This window comes from Malus domestica, chromosome 13 (genome assembly GCF_042453785.1).
Source record: "Malus domestica chromosome 13, GDT2T_hap1".
Taxonomy (NCBI): Eukaryota; Viridiplantae; Streptophyta; class Magnoliopsida; order Rosales; family Rosaceae; genus Malus; species Malus domestica.
The window spans coordinates 28,354,122-28,361,973 of record NC_091673.1 but is presented as its reverse complement, the minus strand read 5'-3'; the positions used below and the strand labels follow the sequence as shown (position 1 = coordinate 28,361,973).

General features: G+C 37.9%; 1 long non-coding RNA gene across 1 annotated transcript; it reads right to left on the bottom strand.

Moving 5' to 3' along the window:
• Nucleotides 1-588: 588 nt before the first annotated feature.
• Nucleotides 589-6,757, bottom strand: LOC139190344 (uncharacterized). The gene is made up of 3 exons (XR_011574499.1): nt 6,647-6,757; nt 6,171-6,229; nt 589-1,096 (listed from the first exon to the last, which is right to left on the bottom strand). It is a non-coding gene; the product is annotated as an uncharacterized lncRNA (long non-coding RNA).
• Nucleotides 6,758-7,852: the final 1,095 nt, after the last annotated feature.

Sequence of the window (7,852 nt, the reverse complement as noted above, 5' to 3'; positions counted from 1 at the left end):
CTCTCTCTCTTCCTCTCTTATTGGGCAGCCAATAGCCTTTCTTCTTTTTCCCCCTTTTTCTCCCCCCATTTCTTCTTCTCCTTTCCTCCATTCTTATCAAAGTTAACCTTAAAAAATATAAAATAATAAATGGTAATATCAATACCCCAATCTGCTTCTACTTACGTCTACGCGGCCGTATTGTCGAGTACTACGAAAATACGCTAAAGGAATATTTCATACGTCTCACTATACGTTGGTCAACGTAAGTCAATACCCTCGCCTCTCAGGGTATTTTCGTAAATTTCCACCTTTAAAATTTATAAAATTGTAGAACTAGGGACGAGTTGTCACAATATATGCTTGGAAAGATAAGATTGTTATTGGCAAATTCATAACCTTAGGTTTTCTTGTCATGTGTTTATATTAATTAATTATCTTTTCTTTTTCTTGTTAATTATAGTCTTAATCAATTATTCAATTCAATCTATCATTTGTTTGTTTAATATAGTCTTGCGTGATTAATCGGTTAAATTGGTTTAAAGCAATCCCTGTGGGATCAACCTCATATTTGCATATATTACTACAATTGATTCATGCGCTTGTGAATTTAATTTGGTTTAAATTAATCTATTATTTAGGTTAGTTTAAATATACATCACCTTTCCCCTTTTCTTTCCTCCCCTTGCTACTTTCACTTACCAACCCTAATTTTCCGAAAACATACTCCCTCAATAGCCTAATCCTTTGTGGCTCTACCTTTATGTCATAGGGTTCATCACATCGTAGCCCGGTAGATAGAATTCTTGCTTTGTGAACCGGGTCAATTCACAACCTATTAAATAGGTCAGCCCCTCTAGGTCTTTAACTCCATGATTTCCCACTCTACGGAGCGACAACTCATGGACCAATTACCCACTAAAGGCCAATTCATCCACACCCTGAAGGTGGCCAAAACAGGTTGCCCCAAATGCACCAAGCTCTACCTCATTAAACTTCTCCCTAATCAATCCTAACACATTGTGCCCGGGGGGGGGGCTTGGGATAGGTTGTTAACCTTTCCCCTATACGCTTCTGCTTTTCTCGTTGCTAGTTGAACACCCTGGGCTGCCATATCCTGTACACAATGCACACACATCAACAATCAATAGTACATAACATAATGACAACCTGTCACCAAAGCTCCATAGCTTTACATATGTTGTTAACAGAACATCATTACTTAAGCAATTTCAATTCCCAACATAAAATTAAGAATAATTCAGATATAAAAATCAATCCTTATCATCATAAAATTAACAGTAATTATGATACAAAATTCAATCCTTACCACTATAAAATTATCAATAATTCAGATGCAAAATTCAATCCCTACCACTATAAAATTAACAGTATTTCATATACAAAATTCAATCCCTACTCAAAACTACAGCTTTATCGAAACAACAGATAACACCCCTACATTTACACAACTCGTCAAAATAGCTTCATAAGTTCACAACTCACCCTAATTTGTAATAAAAAAAAAAATTGACGTATATTGACAAATTGCACGTAATTACATCCACAAACATGCATAATTAACCTTACATCCACAAATTGCACCATATCCTGTACACAATACACACACATCAACAATCAATAGTACATAACATAATGACAACCTGTCCATAGCTTTATATATGTTGTTAACAGAACATCATTACTTAAGCAATTTCAATTCCCAACATAAAATTAAGAATAATTCAGATACAAAAATCAATCCTTACCACCATAAAATTAACAATAATTCTGATACAAAATTCAATCCTTACCACAATAAAATTATCAATAATTCAGATGCAAAATTCAATCCCTACCACTATAAAATTAACAGTATTTCATATACAAAATTCAATCCCTACTCAAAACTATATCTTTATCAAAACAACAGATAACGCCCCTACATCTACACAACTCGTCAAAATAGCTTCATAAGTTCACAACTCACCCTAATTTGTAAAAAAAAAAAATTGACATATATTGACAAATTGCACGTAATTACATCCACAAACATGCATAATTAACCTTACACCAAGCTTAATTTATAATGCTTAACAACAATAACTAAATGAAATTCTAGGATTCCATCTTCAAAACTCACCAATTTTGAAATTCACTGGGAGAATAAAATATGACCACGATTATCGCAAAAGCAGTATGAATCTAGCTCGAATAAAGTGAAAAGCACGTCCTTTCTTTCGAACTCACTGCACAGCCTCCATCAAAAGTCCTCTAATTTTCTTCATTGCTGTCTAGAAATTATGTGAGAGCGGACAACATAACCACAAACCAACTATAGCTGGGTTTAGAACATGAAGCAAGTTTTCAAATAGGAAGGATGTTTTCGATGACAACGATGTTTGAGCAAACGCGGGAGATGGAGTGTTTTTATAAGAGGACAAGACTTACTTAATACGGAAAGTATTGATGTCCAGGGGTACAATTTAAATCCCAAGAAATTTTGAATTCATCCCAAGTACCATTTCAATTAACTAACGGATCATTTATGACCCGGTTTCATCCTAAGCTCATTTCGATGGAAATTGTTTTCAACCGTTCAATTTTCATCGAACATACCACATTCCGTCCTCATGCCTTGTCCACAAAGTGTTGTCCACACCTTAGAAATCACGTTAGGTGGTTCAGGGGGATGAGGGTGGTAGGTTTAGGTGGTTTATGAAAATAGTGATTTTTGTGAATATTTGGAAGCTTTGTGAATATTTAGGAATGTTGTGATTTTTGTGAATTACTAAGAATATTGTGAATATTAGGAATATTGTATATATTGTGATTTGTGCATATTAGGACTATTGTAATTACTATGAATATTGTGAATTGTGAATATTAAGAATATTGTGGTACGTTTTTGTGAAAATATTGAATATTGTAGGAAAGATGTGAAATTGTGGGAAATATTTGAAAATTTGTAAGAAGATACAAAAATTTGGTAAAATTATAGAAATATGTGAAATTGTGATTTTTTTTTTCATAGATGTCATCGGAAGGGTATTTTCGTATTTTCACTTTGGTTTGGAAGATATTTTTTATTTGTGCTTTTAGATCTTAAATTGTGGGCCTTGTGGGCCCCCCTTCCCTTTTGGTTCCTCGGTTTCCCCCTCCTCTTGTTTGTGGTTGCCACATGTCCTCCCATAAACTTTCGGATCCCTCTCTTCTCTCATAACCCACACCCAGTTCATTCTCTTGCTCTATCTATCTATCTATCTCTCTCTCTCTCTCTCTCTCTCTCTCTCTCTCTCGGTGCTTTCCTCTCAGGCGAGATCACACACACACCCATAAATACAAACACACCACAGCTACCATATCATCATCACCTTCACTTGGATCCCCCTTCCTTCTTCCTCACCACCCTGCGCTCTCACTCTCTCTCCTTGCACGACATTGTGCACACAGTGTTTTTATTTCTCCGACGAGATTTTGGGTCCAACCAAGGTAAGCACCTTAGACCTCTTTAGTTGTTGTTATAGGTTACATTAGGTTGTTTTTTTTGAGAAACTTGGAACGTTTGAACACAACGATATCTCCGGTGAAGCATTTCCTAGTTTCCCGATGACTGGGCCACGAGTTACAAAGGTTTTCCAGCTGCTTTTCGACCACGGCTTGCCCTCGTGTTGGTAAATCTTCATTCTCCTTCTACTTAGCTTCATTTTGATAAATTTATATGCTAAAAATGGTTATGTTTTGAGCTCCATCGGAGCTTGAGAATTCTCAACGACTTCTCCGGCCTTCTCCTTCATGGTTCCAGCGACCCGCCAAACAATTGGGCCATTACAACCCACAGCCCAATTAGGAGCCCAACCTAGTTGCTAGGCCAACCCAATGAACCGGCCTAAACCTTTGGGCCAAGTAACCAACCCAAATCCAAGCCTAACCCATTTTAAATTAGAACCCAGAAACTCAAAACCCTTTTAGCCTAAGCCTAAACCTTTGGGCATAACAACCCATTAGCCTAGGCCTTAACCTATTAACCTAACCCTAACTGGATCCAACCCAACCCATTTGACCCAGACCCGTTTGACCAACCTGTTGACCGTTGACTTTGACTTTGACCGTTTGACCAGAAGATATTTATATTGGCTTCAGCCGGGAGATGTAGTGCCTCCGGGCAGTTGATACTGCCTACAGGCGAATAATCTGCCTACGGGCGCGTGATGTAGAACCTTCAGATGAATGAAGAAGTGTTATATATGCATTCGGGCGAATGAAATATTATATATATGTATATGCCTTGTATATTTACCACTACTAAGTACACTATATATGATATATGTTTTATGAAAGGTATTATGGCATGCTAGGGTTTTCGGAAAAACCTATTACTTATTATGCTATACAAGTTTTCTAAACTTGGGGGTTAATACATTGTGAATAACTGCTTTTGTACTATTTATATATATCAAATTTGTCCACACATGTTTTGTTTTGCACCCTTTTAGGACTTAGAATAGAGACGTACAATCCCGGCATCAAGGCACTCCCGCATCGACATCTTCAAGTCCTCTTGGTGTAGGACCCACCTCTTTGTTCATTCAATTTTATGTTATTCCTTTTTAGTGTCTAGGATTAGTTGTATGGTCTAAACATGTTCCATAATTGCATAATCATTGTATTTAAATTTATAAGTATTGTTTATATTTATTATTTCTCATGCATCCTAATATGGCTTCGTCACCTTTGGGTGTCAGCTAGCACGTGCCTAGCCTAGTGTTTGGAGAATATCAGGGTCGGGTGTGTCAGCTGTTATGCGCAGCTTCAGCTTCTGATTAGAGTGACCATTTGACAACCAACTCAAATACTCCTACTGTCACCCCCCGATCCCGAGATACGCCCGAAATCGACACGTGACGGTAAGCTGTAGGGGGATGCCAGGAAATACAAACTGAAATACTAAACTGAAAATAACAATAATCACATTCTTGTAGGGAAAAGTATAGGGGTCACCTAACACTCTAAGCTCTCAGAACTCTGTCTGCTACCCTAAAGCTCCTCGTATCTAATAATACCTGCACAATCGCCCCTACACCATCAGAATGGTGCACCGGGCAAACAACAACTCGGATAAGCAGCGAAGTTCGTGTGAATAACAATAATTCCACGTATGTGATAATATTAAAAACCAACCATCGATTCGGTTTATCAACGTCAAATATAAAATCATATTTTATGAAATCATAATGAAATCACTGAAAATCCCGAAGGAGTCGCTTAGACATCCAACGGCTCGTCTGAAACAAGTCACAAAAGACCACAACCACAAACTTATACTACACAATGAAAAGTAGGTCTAGAGCGACACAGTTCGCTCGAAGCCTATATCTCTAAAGCTATCTCAATCCAAACTCAATCCGAAGAATCAACAAAGTAATTAATCAGGTTCTGGACCTCTTAATGAAACCATAATACCAAACAGGATTCTGAACCACTCAATGAAATCCAACCAAGAAACGATTCTAGACAACTCAACAAAATCACGGAGTAGAAAGGATTCTGGACCTCTCGACGAAAGTGGATAAGAATCCGGACCACTCAATAGAATAGCAGAGTACAATGCATACCGAACCACTTAATGAAATACAGGCTAGATACGATTTCAGACCACTCAACGGAATCGCAGATCACGAGGGATTCCGTACCATCACTCAACGGAATCTAGACGGAGTAGGGAACCGGACCACTCAAAGGAACCCCAGCGGATACCACGTTTCGGATCACTCAATGGAACCGAGTGGAAGGCCAATAACCATAATGTACAACGGCTCAAAGAAACGACACAAGGCACAAATTACTCAATTTACAAAAGCTCAACGAAGTGAAACAAGGCACAAATACTAAATTTAGAACGAATCAACGAAGCGGGAAATGAATCAATATTGAAGCAACAAATCCCCATCATAATGGGTTAACGGCCCACTACTAGCCCTCACATTTCATCACAACATGCCAATCATACAAATCAAATCATATTTCAAATATACACATCAAATTTCATTTCATAAACATAAATCGATGACTAAGTATTAAAAATAACAATTCAGTAGACAACATATTTATAAAACCAAGTCATATCCACACAGGATAACAGTTATGAAAATTGGGTAATCACCAATATCACATATATTAAAGTCGCTTACCTGGAGTCCGTGCTAACGCATCCTAGCACAAGAATTGAGATGTCACACACTATCCTCGCCTAAAACAAAGTACATGTCCACATTTAGATTTCCTTCGATAATTCACATACCCAGAAACTCCCATATGTCCCCCACAACATCATTTAACGAGAATCAAACCATCTTTGAAAGGTAAGGTCCATGATCCTACATCACTTGCTTCGTAAGATCCAACCATTAGATTTTCGATTCATAACTTCCTAAGGTCCTTAAATATTACATACTATAATATATCAAAGTTTGGTGATGATCCAATGGTCGGATCGTCGATTGCTATAATGTTTGAGTGGTGGACCTTAATGAAATTTCGCCGGATTCTGCAGATTTTGCAGATTTTTTGGGCAATATTTAGAACTCCATATCTCACTTGTTTATCACCCAAATTCAATCCATAATATACCAAAACGAAGCTAGAGAAGTGTAGAAAGATATTATACCTGCTTGAAGTCCAAATGATGGCCGGAGGTGACCGGAAAATGGCCTGAAATATGGCTGTTCGCAGGAAAACTGGTAACTGGCCGGAATTTCTGGGCAAACTTTAAATGTCTATAACTTTGTCAATATTCAATGAAATGAAGTGATTCAAAAATGAAAATCATAGTTCTCGACGAGACAAAGAGATTGGTACCTTGCACGTTGACTAACTTGCTGTGCTTTGGCCTGAAAATGGTCTGGAATGTCACAGGTTCGCCGGAAACTAGCCAAATTTTAAATCGTTACAACTTTCTCGTTTTTTCAACCAAATCACATGATCCAAACACAAAACTTTATCTAATCGATGAGAGGAATCAATTTATACCTGTTTTGAGTCCAGAAGATGGCTGAAAATTATCTGAATCACGCCTAGAAATCTTGGCCCAAAGCGTCGTTCTTCGAACTCGAGGTTAGGATTCGTTTTCAATGAAACAAAACTCAAAACTGGGTTTATGGTGGTGAAGACATGCAGATAATGGTGGTCTTGGTGTTCAACAACCCAAAATTTTGGTGGTGATGATGGTTTGTTTCAAGGGGAGAAAAGGGAAAGCCGAGAGAGAGAGAGAGCTAGGGAGTTAGAGGGAGTGAAGAGGTACGAGAGAGAAAAGGGAGGAGAGAGTTCCAGAATTTTTTAGGTGCCCACATGGCACTCATCCAATGGTTAGACAAAAATAGCACATGTCCGATTAATATCAATTTACCAAAATATGCTCGACGTTCAAAACCTCATAAAATCTTCGTTATAATTTTGAATCACATTCTGTTTACGCCCATGCGTTTGTCTCGATTAGTACTATCCAAATATGTAATGATAAGTGAAAAAATACATAGGGATCAAGTACGCCGTAAATATAAAAGCGTCGCAACTAAGAATATGAAATACATAATACATAATTTTAAATAGTGAAATTCGGGAACGGGATTTCACATCCTTCCTCCCTTATAAAAATTTCGTCCTCGAAATTTCCATTGTCATCCCTCAAAGTAAAAGGTGTGCTAACCCTGGCCACGCTAAGAACCTCCTTGCGATGTTGTAGCTCCACTACTTCGAGCTCCAACTCCCTGTTGACTGACTTTAGGTCGTTGACCTCTCTGCCGAATAGACCTCTGCTGACCTGAGCCTGAAGGTGCTCCCAATGACATACCTTGAACTGAAGATGCAACTAGAT